Source organism: Carettochelys insculpta, chromosome 4 (assembly GCF_033958435.1).
Source record: "Carettochelys insculpta isolate YL-2023 chromosome 4, ASM3395843v1, whole genome shotgun sequence".
In the NCBI taxonomy this organism is placed as follows: Eukaryota; Metazoa; Chordata; order Testudines; family Carettochelyidae; genus Carettochelys; species Carettochelys insculpta.
In genome coordinates, this window is record NC_134140.1 from 85299322 (window position 1) to 85316348 (window position 17027).

The 17027-nt window shown below is 42.7% G+C and overlaps 1 protein-coding gene across 4 annotated transcripts in view; it reads right to left on the minus strand.

Annotated features, from left to right (window-relative positions):
* The window catches only part of ARHGAP10 (Rho GTPase activating protein 10), a 256881-nt gene that overhangs the window by 36789 nt on the left and 203065 nt on the right, over positions 1–17027 (minus strand). The window lies entirely within an intron of this gene.

A 17027-nucleotide genomic window follows, 5' to 3' on the forward strand; every position in this document is an offset into this window, starting at 1 on the left:
GCACGTTAGTATAACATTTTTTCTTAGCGAGCACTTTTATTCCTAAGGCAGAAGCACTGCAGAGAAAATGTATTTAAAAATAAAAGAACCTGCATATGTGCTAAAGTGCTTATCAAAGACCACCCCACAACTCCAACAAGGCTGTTAATGAAGCCTTCATGCCACACAGAGGGGTTTTTCCCGAGGTTCGTAACAGTAATCACTGTGAACAAGTTCCCACATGAGTTACTGAGCTCATCCTTTAGCTAGTTTGGGCTTGTCAACAGGCAATCAGACAGATAATGCATTTCTCTTCGAGGCACAGCTCTTAAGGGATGGTTCCAGAGTTGATTCTGTTCTTCTCAAGCATTTCCTAGGAATGACTCCCACTGAAATGAAGTTCAGTCTTGTCCCATTCCTTTTCCTAAGCTTAGTTTTTGGGATTTTTAAATCAACAGAGTCCTTTGAAGCACATAACACTTACCAATGTTTACATTAATCTTTTCTCCCCCTTAAAAGAACCCTTCCACAACAATAAATAAGCATATACTTGCAGTTTTAATATAAAGCGTCCTAAGATAGTGTTTCTTAATTCATTATACTTTTTCCAGGATATTGTCCCATCTGTTCCAAACCCATATCAACTTTTCCATTAATTTGCTTGGGATTGATGACATGTATACCAACCGTAAACTCCGCCATAAAGCCACTGAGAGCTCCATGCCAGTCCCAAGACTGGATGAAGGAGGCAGGTTGGTCAGATGCGTGTCGATGTGCTGACCGTCAAACAACAATACGAATGAAATCTGATGCCAGTATAACCAAATGTTAAAAGATGCCAGCTCGGACATTGCCCGGATAAACAAGGTCCGTGATACCAATTGAGCAATCAGGGTTGGGTCGATAAGTTGGCTACCGAAAGAAAATTACACCTAACACATATGCTATCAACTGGAACATGGAACATCTGAACACCATGGGCAACTGGAAAGTTAGAGTTGCTTCGGAAGGAAATGGAGAGATATCAATGTGATATACTTGAACTGGCACAGATGCGTTGGATGGGATCAGGAGAGATATGCGGTTGTGAAGTCATTTGGTCAGGAAACAAAATGAAGCATGAAGCAGGAGTTGGATTACTTCTTAGCAAAACAGATAGAAGAGCATTATTAGGATACAAACTGGTGAGTGCAAGAATGATGGTCGAGTGATTCAAAGCAAAACTGTTCAACATCTCAGTCATTCAGGTGTATGCACCCATTCAGACAGTACAGAGGAAGAGATTGAGCTATTTTATAAAGACTTGACAAAGACGGCGGAGGAGATACCGAAGAAAGATGTGTTATCATCGGAGGAGATCAGAATGCGAAGGTTGGAACAGATAATGAAGGTTTGGATATGGAAAAAGAAACGAACGAGGTGAGAAACTGTTAGAGTTTGCCACAGAGCATGAGATGGTGATTTGCAACACGAGATTCCAACAAAAGGACTGTAGGAAGTGGACCTGGTGACTGAATGACAGGAAGTCCAAGAACATGATAAATATGATGTTGATAAGAAGAAGATGGATAACATCAGTACAGCAGTGCCAAACTTTCCAAGGAGCAGATATTGACTCAGACCACAGTCTAGTGATCACAAACATCAAGATAAAACTCAAAAGAAAACATAAGACACGGTTTCAGAAAAGAAGAGATGTGGTGAGGCTATGTGAGGAAGGAACAGGGAATGCATACAGAACACCACTTGAAGAGAAGATTAAGAATATCGCCACAGAGAAAGACCTAGATAAGAGAGTTGCAGGGATAGCCATCGCTAGAGAAGAGGCAATTGAGCAGACTATTCCAGAAGAGGAAAAGATCAATAAGAAGTGGATTACCCAGAAGACACTGAAGTTGGTACAAGAGAAAAGAGCACTGAAGATCAGAAGAGATGTTTCTGAGATGGCAGAACAGCAATATAGGATGAAATGCAATGAGGTAAGGAAAGCAGCCAGAAAGGGTAATGGTTAGAAGAGCCATGTGAACATATCGAGAGGTATTACAGCGAATGTAAGACCACGAAGGTGTATAAGACAATTAGGACTATTAATAGGAAATGGCAACCGAAACAGATGGCGATCAAAGAAGTGCTCATGAACAGGGAGAAGATTGTGCAGCAATGGACGAGGTATTGCACCGATCTATACAAAGCACAGTTGGACCTGAGTGCCTCAGAGAGACTGACTGAAGAATTGAAAGATATCTCCCCTGAGCATCAACAGCGAGACGGATATTTCAAAGGAGGAAGTAGAAAAAGCAGTGAAACGACTAAAGAACAACAAAAGCCCTGGAAATGATAAGATAACAGGAGGAATGATCAAATATGGAGGAGAAAGCATGATTCAGGAAATACGCCAACTATGTAATATAGCACAGAAAGAAGGGAAGGCACCTAAGGAATGGAGAAAATCTGTGCTAGTAACAATACCCAAGAAAGGAAGTATATTGGAGTGCAAGAACTGCAGAACGATTGCCCTAACGAGTCATCTAGGTAAGGTGCTGATCATGATACTGACCGAGAGATTAAGATCGCAGATAGAAGAACATACAGCAGACAAGCAAGCAAGGTTCAGAAAAGATAGAAGTACCATATAGCAGATATTGGCACTAAGACTGATAGCGGAGAAAGCTTGATGAAAGAACAAAAACGTATACGCTTGCTTCATCGATTTTCAAAAGGCATTTGACAGTATAGATCAGAAAGTGACTTGGACGGTGCTGGAGTCATACAGAGTGGATAGCAGACTAATACGGTTGTTGAAAGATATCAATGATAATGCAGAGGAAGCGGTGAGAACATGCGGGGAGTTGGGAAGCTGGTTAAAACAAGTAGAGGTACAAGACAAGGAGATGCAATATCGCCAAGTATCTTCATCGCACATCTGGACAGAGGAGCGATGGACAAGATCAAGGAAGAGGTAGAAGGGATATCTGTGCACGGGAAAAGAGTTAACAACTTGAGGTTAACAGATGATGTAGTTATCATTGAGGAAGATGAGGAGAAGCTAGCGAAAACGGTGCGGGTGTTAAACAAAGAAGGGAAGCGGTACGGACTGATTATGAACATCGATAAAACAAAAACAATGGTATTTGGAGATAAGGAAATAGGAAGGAAGATCAGTGTGGATGATATTGAACTAGAAAATGTGGAGAAGTTCACATATCTGGGGAGCAACATAACGTATGATCTAGACTGTAAGAAGGAAACAGCGACTAGAATAGCAAAAGCAAGTGCAAGCTTGAAGGCGATGAATAAGACCTGGAAAAGCAAAGCAATTAGCTTAAGAACGTGTGTATTCAGCAGCATGTTGTACGCATGTGAGACATGGGTGATAACAGAAGATTCGAAAGGAAGAATATTGGCACTCAAAAGGAGTTGTTATAGAAAGATTCTGAGAATAGGATGGATGCAGAAGGTCACCAATGAGGAATTATATAGGAAAATACAGCCGAAAGAGAATCTGCTGCAGAAGATTATAAAATGGAAGCTACAACTATTTGGACATACTTGCAGAATGAACGATGAACGAAAAAATCAAGACCCTCGTATTCGGCATAGTGGATGGTTAGAATAGGAGAGGCAGACCCCACAGAGAATGGATAGATGATGTAGTAGATTGGTGTAGAGCTAGGCTACAGAAACTAAGCCATTCTACACTGGATAGGGAAAGATGGAAGGAAATCGTGAGAGACGCATGAGACACCAACGGGCGCTGAGCCCACGGTTATTGATGATGATGATACCAACCATAGTCTCCTGGGTCAGTCTTCTTGACCTTTTGAATACTGACATAACATTAGTCTAGTCTTCTGGAATTACCCCAATATTTTCATATTTATTAAGACTGAATTAACAATGGTGTGCCAAAAATCTCCTCTGCCAACTCTTTTAGGCCTCCTGGGTGCAAATTCATTTGGGCCCCTTGATTTTAAAATGCTTATCTCTAGAATATGTGGTTTGATATTCTCCTTACATACTAAGAGACTGGAAAGAACTTCATTATCCTCAAATGATATGAGTATATGATGCCACTTTTCACCAAAGAAATATTTATTCAACACTCCTGAAGGCCACCGTATCGATTTCCCAGTTGTGATGAGCAACTGAGGGCATCTGTGATCACGTTCAGTACCGCAGGGAGATATTTGGCCACTTGAGTAATGTGGTGCTGAAGGCACCAAGTCTGCAGTTTTATGGCTTCTACACACAGGGACTGGGACTGAACCCTGCCCTGATGGTTGATATAATACATGCACATGGTATTGTCTGTGAAGATGCTGACTATTCTACCTGAAAGATGCCATTGGAAATGCTGGCAAACAGAGAACCGATCTGAATTCCAGTCAATGTACGTGGAGTGGTTGCTCAGTGAAGGATCATTTGCCCTTGACCATAGGTGAATACAAGTGGAACCCCCATCCAAAGTAAAAGTAGTAGATGAGGGCGGTTGGTGGAATGGGACCCTGGTGAGAATATTGTCTGGACACGTCCACCACTGAAGGGAAGTGAGAACGTGCGGCAGTATGGCCACTGATTTGGACAGTGCATCCCTGGGTGGGACCTTTTTCCGTTGGTGGGGTTCATAGCGTTGTGGTTGTTGCTGGAACTTCTCCCATGTCTTTGGTAGGGAGAGTGCCGAGCCTGCTTAAATAGCGGGAGTGGGGCACATCCCCAGCATATGCAGCATGGTATGAGAATCTGTCACTGAGCAATGTGCCCGAAGAATAAGCTTTTCATCCCATGATGTCCCACTTTTTGCTTGCCTTGTCCTGAGGAGTGCAACAAAAGGACCTGGACTTATTACAGGCAGCGTCAACCACTAGTGAGTTTGGTTGTGGATAGGTGAATAGGAACTCTGTGTCCTTGGAGGCCATGAAATACCATTTGTCATCCCTCTTGGTGGAAGGAATGGATGCTGGCATGTGTCAGATGACATTTTGGGGTCCATTATTGCTTCGTCCATAGCCAGCGTGATTCCGGAGGAGATGGAAGGCTACAGGGTGAGGAGAAGTCTATACTGCTTGGACTGCACATCCTGCAGGTCCTTCTTCCGAGCCTGGGTCACCTGCCAAAATAGGTCCTAGAGGTGAGGATGAGATAACTGCATTGTTCAGTGAAGATAAGGAGAGGTGCAATGGGGACCCATCTTCACCCTCCAACAGGGAGTTCTCTGCCTTGGAGCACTGTGTTGGGGGATATGTTGCTGACATGATGGGCCGTGGTTACATGGGTTGGGTCCTGTGGATGGTGTCAGCAGAGCATGGGAGTGGAGTGACTGTGCTTGCCAAGGCGACCAGTGAGGAGCAGGCACTGATAGATAAGGTTAGTGATGCACAAACCATGGTGGAGGTGCCTGCAGGTAAGCCAGTGTAGGCAGCATGTGTTCCCAGTTGGAGCCTGTGTGACTGGATGAGAAGACACTTCTTTGGTCAGAACCACCCCACCTGGGGTGGGTGGTTTAGCGCTAGAGTTGTGCGAGAATCCTGAAACCCTACATAAACGTGGGTTTGGAGGCAGTGCCAGGGACACATAGTGAGGTGAGCTAGGAGTTCCTGGGACCGGCACCGTCTATGTCCTTGGTGGGGAGACTTCGCACTGCTACTCAGATGCTGTGCCGCTCTCCGGTGCTGGAGGCTTAGGGGAAGCAGTGTCCCAGTGCTGCTTTGGTGCCTCATCTGGTGCCGCACAAGAGTGTGATGGTGCTTCAGCCCTGGCCTTGTGCAGTGCCAAGTCTATTGCCTCACGCGAGTGGCGTGGAGACCTGGAGTGCTGCTGCCTGCACTCCGTTTCTGGCACTGAGGGTGGGTTCTTCAGTTTTGATGACCTCTTATGCCCACGAGTAGATGCAGCCGAAGCCAGAGGTGCTGATGGTGTCAGAGATACTGAAAGCTGGTGGTTCAGCTCTGAGAATGCCCATTTGAGTGGAGCCGGCTTAGATGGTGCTGTGGACATCACAACAGCATTTTCAACTGGCATGGACCATGAAAATGGTGCCAGAGGCCAGGACTGCACCAGGGACAGACCTGCCTTGGCAGCCAGGTTGCTGACTGAGATGGAGGGATGCACCAAGTCTGTACCTTTGGTCTCCCATGCAGTTTTCATTTAGCAATTGGAGGGACTTCTCACATAAGTAAATCTTGAACCTATTGGCTTGGTCCCTCTGGGCCCTTGCTGTGAAGTTTGAGCAACGGGTGCAGGATTGGGTTTGGTGACCCTCACCCAGGCACTTGATGCAGGATGCATTGCCATCAGAGACTGGCATGGTTTCCTTGCATGTTGTGCATTGCTTGAAGCCCAGTGAGCCCAGCATGGCAATGACACAGTGACTAATTCGAACACTAAACCTAACTAAAACTTCTTTGTTTTCAAACTTTAAACAGGAAAGATAACTTGGAAAAGGGTAGAACAAACCTTAACTCTTCTTTTGCCTTTCAGAGAGTGAGAGAGTGAAGCACCATCTGCAGCTAAGGATGAAAAGAAAGAAATGAGGGCCCGTGCCATATGCGCATCAAGTAACATGAGGAGGCACCACTTTGCATGCATGGCACAGGAAACCACAACTATGGAAGAATCTCTGGGTGCTCCCAGCGTGGAGCACCCAGGGGGACACTACTTGAAGAAGAACCAACTTTTCTTCTCAGTTCAAGCAAGAAACTCAGGCTCTGTGCTGTAACAGGGCCGCCTGCACTCTACACACAACACAGCCTGGGGCCAGCCACGCTGTTGCATTATCAGACCCAGCTGAGAAGGGTCAAGTGACTTGTATAAAGGGGCTGAGAGAGCTCAGATGACAAGAAGAGCTGCAGGAAATAAGTGGGCTTCTGTGGAAGACCCTGCAGTAGTGTCAAACGATGCAAAGGGGAAGGCCTCTGCAAACTATTTTGTTTTGTATTTACATAATAAAGAGAGGTCTGATGAAAAGGGGCTGAGAAAGACAAGCCAGCAGCCCTACATGTGGGGGGAAAATGTAGGCAGGTGCTTGGCCCCTGGAACCAAGGGAAAATTGAAGAAGATTTAGGAAAGTGCAGGATTTGACTTCTCCCCTTGTATTAAAAAAAGGGAGACAGCCAAACAGAGAGAAAAGAAAAAGGACATTCTCAGTCTCCTGGCCGAACAGCAGAGCAGACCCAGGCTCTGCTCCTCCAGATCCTGCAGAGTCAGAAGCCATAGTAGAAGCACAGCTTATCATTCAAGAGCAACGGCAGCAACGCCAACCACAGCAAGAGTGAACCGTTACTAAACCACCTGGGAAACTGCAGGTCTTACTGGATATGGAGAGAGTGGCTCAAACCTTGCACTGGGTTGGCAAAGGAGCCAGTAAACAATGCCAAGTGTAGGGATGCAAGCTGGGATGAGTTGATTTGGGAGCCTGGGTGGCACGCATTTCTGATGGGAAAGACCCAGGAAGGGTACTAAGTATGGGCGAAGAGCAGTCTGACTTACATCCTAATCTAAAAGCTGCTACTTTAGACAGACTGGGAGTGATTCATGACATTCCAGGTCTGGGAGGGAGTGGGAGAAGCAGACAGAGCATGAATCAGCAATTCGTGGCACTCTGAACATGCTGGCAGGAGAAGGAGTAGGAAGTGCATGGAGGAAGAGAAGAGACGGGGGGCTGGGGGACAACACAGTGGAATGCAGGTTGCTCATCATTATGGCACAGTAATGTATGAATGTATCTATGCTGCCTATAAAAGCCTGGCCTCAACTCATCTTTTTTTGCTTCCTTGATTCTTAAAACTACCACACTGCTGACCTTCTCCCTCTCCTTACTTCTGCTGCCAGTTAAAAAAAAAAGGCATTAAACAAAATAAGTAACAAAACTGTGTCACTCACCAGTGTTTAATAAGTTCCCATGGGATTTAACCTTCCCAAATTACTCACATCCTCCCACCCAAAATAAGAGATTCTGAGGGTTGAAAGACTCCGTATCTATGAAATGCAATATTATTATCCACGTTAGAATCCACACTCAACTTTCCACCTAGGCTAGACTCTTCTTTAATATTTGATTTTGTTGTTGCTGCTGCTGCTGCTGTAATTGGAATGCATGTTCTGTTCATAGAATATTTTGTTGCTGGCTTCAAAAAACTGAAAGAAACTGAAAAAATCTTGGCAGACATCAAGAATCAGTCCTTGGCTTTAATCCAAGAATTTTAAAGAAGAAAACATCCACTTGTAAAAAGAGCTAAGAAAAAACAGACACCTTCTCTCTCAAGAAATTAACTAATATTTCTCTAAGTTGTGTACGAAAAAGTCATTTTAAGATTAAGCCTTGCTAACAACCTCTATGAGTAAAAAGTAGTTTGATAAAAGTGGAGCTTTAGTAGTAACAGTATGTGACATGACAGCTTCACATATCTTCAGATATTAAGATAGGCCGTATAGATTGATTATAAGGAGAATAAAATGTTTTCATTTACTTGAAGGTGTCATTTTGGCTGCATAGATATGCCAAATTGGGAGGTTATAAGACCTCCACTCCATTTTTCCCCACCTTGCATAGTGTAGTAAATGAAGTCCAATATAGGCCAACTAATCCTCCAGGATTGGGGGTTTGGCTCAGGGCTACCAACCCTGACCTAGAAAAACCCCTTTGTTATAGAAACATCAACAAAGAATTCCTTCTCAGCTCTTTGTGATGGCCTTCCAGAGTCACTTATATGACTTGTATGACTGCCAGCAGTGAAAGCAAAAATGAAGCTACTGACATGAAGATGGAAGTCCTGAGCGCCAAGACCAAGACCAGAACTGGAATGTACGTACCATGTATGAAAACAGGTAAGCTAGCACAGATCACAAATGAAATGAGACTCTACAAGCTACATATCCTTGGTATCAGTGAGAGCAGATGGATTGGATTAGGAAGAATGAAGGCTAGTTCTGGTGAAACAGTCCTTTTTTCTGAAATGGATGATGACCAACACCACAAGGGAGTAGCTATCATCCTGAAGAAAGGAACACAGAAATGCTTGCTGGAATGGAAACCAATCAACAGTAGACTGCTGAGAGCCAGAATGAAAGATAGACACGTAAACATTACATTAATCCAGTGCTATGCCCCAACTAAAGAAAGTGAAGAAAGATAGAGATTCTATGAACAGCTTCAAGCTGAAATAAGAAGAGCTTTATGTCATGATCTTTATAACAGCTATGGGGGACTCGAAAGCTAAAGTTGGGAGTGATAATATGCACAACGATAGAACCATGGTGAAACAGGAGTGTGGTACGATGAACAAGAATGGAGAGAGGCTAGTGGAACTCTGTACTTTACACAACCTTGTCATTGGAGGTACACTCATTCCTCACCGTGAAATTCACAAGCTAACACAGCACTCACCAAATAGTAGGTATAGTAATCAGATCAACCACCTGATGACCAGTGGAACATGGAGACGGTTGCTACTAGATGTCCAAATGAAAAGAGGGGCTGATGTTGGCAGCGATCACCACCTAGCAACACCACTCAAAGCTTAAGCTAAGAAGCACTGGTTGCAAGATACCCAAGCAGAAATGCTTTGAGGTAGAGAAGCTACAAGACCACAAAGGTAAGAATGCTTTTGTCCCTAACGTGAAAAAAGGTCTCCAGTCTTACAAGATGTTGAAGAAGAAACTCACAGCATAGAAGAAATTGATAAGAAATGGGAAAAAATTACAACAATATATGTAAAGTGCAATGAGGACTACCTAGATGTCAAACAAAAATGGAAGAAAAATGTATGGATCATGCCAGACACATAGAAGGCAATTGATAATAGATGTCCCTTAAAGAAGAAACTTATGGATGCCAATACAGGAAGACTGAAAGAAAGATACCAGTAGCAATATAAAGAATCACACCGGCATGTCAAGAAACTGGCGAGAGCTGATAAGAGAGCTCACCCACAGAAGAACTAGCAGCACAAGCTGAAGAAGCATCTATTCGAAGAGAGCAAGGAAATATTTTTAAAATGACCTTGTTTGTTTGCAGTAAGTATCATGCCAGTACTAGTGTTCCTGTTATGGACAAACAAGGAAATCTACTTACAACAGAGAGGGAACAAGAGGCTCATTGGGCAAAATACTTTCAGGAATTTCTAAAAAGGCCACCACCATCAGAAGCCGCCAAAATTATAGAAGTGCAAATAGACCTTGACATATATACTGCTCTACCAAAAATGGAAGAAATTAGCATGGCAATAAGATCCTTAAAGAACGGTAAAGCTCCTGGGCACGACCACCTTACTGCTAAATTGCTCAAGGCAGACCAAAAACTTGAAGCCGCTACTCTTGAACCACTCTTTACAACAATATGGGAAGGGAAGCAGGTGTCAGAGGAATGAACGAATGGAATTATCGTGAAGATACCCAAGGAAGGAACACTTAATGACTGTAACAACTGGTGTGGCCTTACTCTCCTCTCAGTGCCAAGCAAGATCCTCGCTAAGACCGTTATTCAGCAGATTTCAGACGCTGCTGTTAAACCACTGAGGAAAAAACAAGCTGGTTTTCACAAAGAAAGGGGATGTACAGATGAATTTTTTGTACTGTGTAACATCATAGAGCAATACATTGAATGGAAGAAAGCGTTGTTCATCAACTTTATTGATTTTGAAAAAGCCTTTGACAGCATTCATAGGAAGTCTGACGTACTTTGAGAGCATATGGAATAGCACAACAAGCAGTACAGCTCATCAAGAGTTTTTAAATAGCAATTTCATACACAGCATGAAAAATAATGACCTGAGCATCAAAGTTAACTCTGGAGTAAGGCAGGGATGCACATGTATCCGATGCTTTTTAACTTAGTCATAGACTGGGTTATGCATCGTAAAACAGAAGATGAGCCATGAGGCATCTGATGGCCCATCTTCTCCACACTAGAGGACCTTCATTTTGCTGATGACCTTGTGTTGCTCTCCTACACGCATCGTCATATGCAAGAGAAGACAAATCTATACCATCAGAAAACGGGTCACCTAAGCGTTAGCCAGAAGAAAACAGAAATAATGACCCTAAACATTGAGGCACCAGCATTGCTCAAGATCAATGGCCATGGCCAACCTGCAACTGAGAGCTTTACATACCTGGGTAGTATCATCAGACAAGATGGAGGCATCAGAAGTGATATTCAAAGCAGACTCGGTAAAGCCAGAAATGTCTTCATGAGCCTGAATGCTGTATCGAATTCTCCACAGTTACAGCATCTACACCAAACTCAAGTTTTATCAGAGCTGGGTCTTATCAATATTATTATATGGATCAGAATGCTGGCAGATGACAGAGTATGACCTCGGTAAATTGTTGATCTTTCACACCAGAAGCCTTCGGAGGATCCTTCATATTTTTTGCAAAGAATAATTTCAAATCAGGACCTGCTTGCACAGTGCAAGCAAGATGACATGGCCACCAGCATTATGAAAAGACCCTGGAGATGGATTGGTCATGTGCTCAGGAAAGATGGAAGCTCCATCACAAACACACTTGTGCCCTGGACTCCTGAAGGGAAGCGAAAATGAGGATGACCCAAGACAATGTGTTGCTGCACTGCTGAAGTAGAAATGAAGAGCAGAATCATACTTGGGGCAATATTGAGGGGCTGGCCAGTGACAGACAGAAGTGGAGGACCTTTGTTGCTGCCCTAAATGCCAGTAGGCATAAAAGACAATGAAGAATATAGGCAAATAATAAGATAGAGTTGAGATATTCATTCACCATTAGTGACAATTTCTCTTCAATAACACAGATATCTAAGTATAAAGTAGTCTTATTTGTCTGTGATTTAGGATGGATACATTCAATGTTTATATTTAAATAGAAACTTCACAGATTAGAGACACTATCCGCACTTAACATCCACAGCAGAGTAAGAGCTACATTTGACAGAAAAGCTTCAACATATATAGATATACAACTGTATATAGTGAAATGATATGAAAATATGAAAAAGAATCAGTTGTCTTACATTTTGAACACAAGTTAAAAGAAATAACATAAGTAGTACTGGTCTCATTAGTAAGTTTATAGCAGCTAACAGGTATTATGTTATGATACGAACTACCACCTCTACTTCAAAAGGTCAATGGAATTCTTATGAAAATGAAATTATGAACTGAAGGGGACCAGTTAGGTTACAATGTCAACAGAAGTCAAAACAAATTAGCTTACACCGCTGAAACAGAATATCCACTTTTACATAAATCACAAAAGAAGCAAAAAGATTCTGAGGCCAGGTTTACACCCAGAGGAGAAATCAATTTTAGATACAAAAATCCAACTATGAAAACTGCATAGGTGGAGTTGACATATCTAAAATTTATTTTTGCCCCTGTCCAAACAGCCTGAAGTTAATGGGAATTTCCCTGACCCCTCATGACTGCCAGGAGTACGGGGGCTGACAGCATGCCATGAGAGTTCAATTTAGCACATTCCCACTAGGCATGCTAAATTGAACCCTGGAAGACTGACAACCAATGGGTGGATCTTCCCTAATAACAGTCCCCATCTGACTCTACTGTGCTTCTTCTTCAGGAAAGATTGACCCTAACTTGCTGGTCCTCTTATTCCCCTGAAATGGGCATTGATGAGATTTGCACAGTTTATACTGTAGATGTGTTAACCTCACTGGAAAGACCCTAAAACAAAATCTAGACTGGTGTACTCTCACATTATGATGCTGTAAAATCAGACTGATTACAGAGAACTGTAGGGTACGGCTGGGCAGGCAAGTGCAGTACTGTGTACGAAAGCATGGCTGAGAACATTTTATACCTTAGTGAACAAGCATACATTACTGCTTAATTCACATGTTTACAGGGAAAAGTTGATGACTTACTTAGGAAACAATAAGTTAGAGAAGTTCTCTGCCAGATAAGATAAAGAAGCAGCTTTATTAGCTATAGCTTAGAAAGACTTGCAGTGTATATATCATTCATTCTATTTGAGCCATAGGGCAGATGAAGCCATGGTACTCTGTAAATTCACAGATGTGTTCTCATAGTAGAAGTGAAATACAAACCCTCTTTATTTTTACATGGCAGACTACATACAATGATTGTCTCTTTCCTCACTCTTCGCTTTCTTGTCAGATTAACAAAAACTCCAGAAAAAACTTTGTAGAGTACAGGAAAACCAACAGCTGAGGTTATAGTCACAGGGTGACTGGCCCATGTAAATGTTGAAACAGGTGTCCTGAGTCTGGGACATTAGAAGTGTAGGGCAGCACCTCAGGCTAGAGAGAGCTATGCTACCAGTAAGGAAGAGGGAGCAGGTTCCTAGGAGGAGGAGGTCATTTTCCCAGCAGGGAAGTGCTGTGAGGTGGTGATGAGGTGAAAGAGCACAGGAGAATCCCACAGATGAGACAGAGAGGAACTGTCTTTGTAGGTTTTGCCTATATCTGGGAAATAAAAATGTGTGTGGAAAGAGATTCTGTGGCAGTGGATACTTCATAAACTCAGAAAAATCCAGTACCTGACAGTTCTACAAACACTTCTACCAGCAGAGCTAGAAATGGAGACAATTCACAGTTACATTTCATATTCCATATTCATAGGTTCTGGGGCCACAATCAATCTCCTACTTTCATTTTTAATAATTCTGGACATATTTTTATTTGTTGGACGGGGAGACAGGGTCTATATATTTTCCCCCTTTTGCCTCTCACCGCATTTTTGTGCCCTATACAGAGCAATAAATAAATTAAGGAAGGAACATTAAATATAAACAAATCTCTCTTCTGAGACTCTCTGGTGACTGTCCATGTAAAAACTGATGACCACATGGCATTCTTTGGGGGGTGGGGGAGCGCGGAGGAAACGATAGTCTCCCTCAATAGACTAGATTCTAGTTTCCAAAACTACCCATCTGCCGCTGAGTTTGTGGGGCTAGTATGACACACAAGTCTCAAAAGTCACAGCCAGTACGCAAGTCTCTATAACACTCTGTGGGACGGTATGTGAAAGATGCCGTTTTGAAAAAACTATCTAGTTTCAAAATTGGAGCTGATTAAGTAACATTTTGGGGCAAAACTGGAACAAGTGTTCTCCAGTGATAACTGGAGGACCACACCATACCTCAAACCCTAACTTGTCAGTTCCTCTTTACACAGTGTTTTACTTGAAATATTGAGAGGATGGAATACATCAGAATATAGCTTTCGTAATTTCCTCACCAAGGCAAAAAATTTAAAAAGACAAACAAAAACTATGACTTGGTTTGTTTTGTTTGCAGTAAAGATCTGCACGTTGGTTAAACATAATACTTGAATTGTTAAACCTATTTGCAATCACCACCTAATTAATAGGCATAAGGAAAATCCATGTGCTATCAGACCCCACTCTAGCTAATTACTTAAAGACAAAATAAAGATTTTAATCGGAGTGTATTTTTCAGCCTAGTACAACTATCAATATTTATCTCGGTTACAATCCTACATATGGATAGCTGCTGCAAACATTTTGGGCATACTCAAGAATCTGTGTGACTGGAGAGTGCTTCTTATAAAAAGAAAAACTGGCCTAAATCTTACGCTTTCAATCCATCTAGTGGACTCTGCAGCCTGTTGACTCCTTGGAGCAGCTAACAGTTAAAGGCTTATTTCCTCTTCCCGTAACAATTCTAAGTGAAACATGTTCCAGAAATTTTGCAGCCCACAGCCCATTTTAACTTGGTCTCAAACACACTGTTGAGAGTTTTAATGCATTACTTTTTTTTTTTTTTTTATAAGAACACACAAACAACTTTTAATGTATCTTCAGGGCCATGCTTAGAATGTGCAGCTGTGTAGGACACCACACTGGTGGCCCAAATTTAGTGGTGACCTATGGTGGGTATGCTTAGGGATAGGATGCTAACCAGCTGCAGTGGCCCCATCCCCTGGCTGTCTCCCACACCCCCATGGGTTCAGCACCAGCTCTGACACCCCCAGCCTCACCCCTTGCTACCACTTCCCTGTGGGCTCTGCACCCAGTGCCCACTCACCAGGCAGCAGTGAGTGGAGTAACAGCATGGTCCAGAGGACTCTGAAGGGGCAGAGGGCAGCTGTGCAGCCAGTGGCTGGAGAGAAGCAGTCATTTCCCTTTCAAAACACCACTTCCCTCCTGCTGAGTGCATGGCTGCCCTCTGCCCCTCCAGCTCATGCTCATACCACCAGCACCACTTGCCAGCTCCTGAGGCTACAGGTGAGCCTCTCTCGCTCCCTGCCACGCTCCTGGGTTGCCAACTCTCCCAGAATGGAGATCATTGGAGCAAATGGTGTTCAGTCTAGGAGAGTTGGCAAGTCCCTGGCCCCACTGTCTCCCCAGTCCCCTCCAAAACTGCTGCTCCACCTGTGGAGTGGGAGGTGCTGATGCTGGACTGCGTAGGACACCAACACTGGCAGGGATGGCCTTGGCTATATTTTTCTATAAATAGATACAAACTGGCTACTCTCTTTAAACAAGGTTGTGACAAAGTGATCAAATCCAGAAAATACAAAATAAGAGTAGCCATATTGAGTCAGACCAAAGGTCAATCTAGCCCAATATCCTGTTTTCTGACAGTGGCCAATGCCAGGTGTCCCAGAGTAAATGAACAGAATAGGTAATCATCAAGTGATCCAACCCCACAGCACCACTCACAGCTTCTGGCAAACAGAAGCTTAACTGGTGCTGTTGTGAATTTTTTTTTTAAAAGAAAAGGAGGGGGATGATTTCATGTTTAATTTCCTGTTACAACACATACACAGGATAAAATCTTCCAAAAGCATTTATGAGATATGCATATGTTAGCCGAGAAACTAGGAATATATGGAATAAAGCCCAATCTAACGTCTGCTCCTTCTCCCTTACTCACAGAATGAAGTAAGTAAAAGCTTGTAAGAGCAGATTTAGAGTTATTTAGGTCTGATATGTGACTATAATTAATGACTCTGTAATATGTATTATATTTCCCATCCACACAATGGTCCTTCAGGTATGATGATGACATAACTGAGGTAAATATTACTTGTTACTTGTATTCAGTGTCAAATAATTAGGATACTGACTACTGACCAAAGTTTCTCAAAAAATTGAACAGCTAAATTCAAATTGACTTTTCTTCTAATGTTAATCTGCAAAACAGTACAGAATAGCCATCTATCCAACAGCCAGTTCCAAGAAGCAAGGTGTTAAGTGTCTTGATTGAATGTCACTGATTTCAACATGCTGGTACGATGCAAAGGGGGCAACTTTTCAAAGGTACAAAAGGAAATTAAACACCAACTCCCACTAACAGTACGTACGAGTTAGGCATCTCATTCCCTCTGAGGATTTGAAAAATGTCCCCCAAATACATTTCAGGATCATCTAACAGATGTCTCTCTCTCTTATTATCATAGCTTGGTTACTAATACCACTGTTTTAGGGCCTAATCTTGTTCCCAATCAAATCAAGAAAATTCCCATCCACTACCCTAGGATCAGGATCAGAGCCTTAATGGGAGATGCTGCCATTGAATGGTGATTCACAGGTTCAAGCAGAGCTTGGATTCAAAATGGTGGCACTAGTAAGCATCAAACATGTTCAGCAGCCATACAAGTTGTGTGCAAATTTTTTTAATGAAATATTAATCTATAATTGGAGCAACTGTTTACAGTATCTTTTAGCTTGTCAGTATATACTTCAGTCATCAGGGACCACACACCAAATAATTTTTAACCCTTTCTTAATATATGCCTCTAGTTTCATATATCTTAAAAAAAAAAAAAAGGCAGGGGAAAGAAGCAGTGCTTCCCCATCTCACCAATGAAAGTGACAGGTACTGAAGACATGCTGAGTCTCTTGAAGACATTGCTCAGAGCCAGCTATCTGATACAGTTGTGCTGAGTTTATAAAACTTGCATGTACAGCTATACTAAGCATCTCTGGTTCTACGATACCAAATTCATCATGGCCAGAGAGACGCTCTAGTGACAGTGTATCAATAAGGTTCGTACACAAACATAACCATCAAGTCTATATTTTCTTCACTTTAATGTTAACTGGGTTTTGTGTTTTGATCTCATGCCT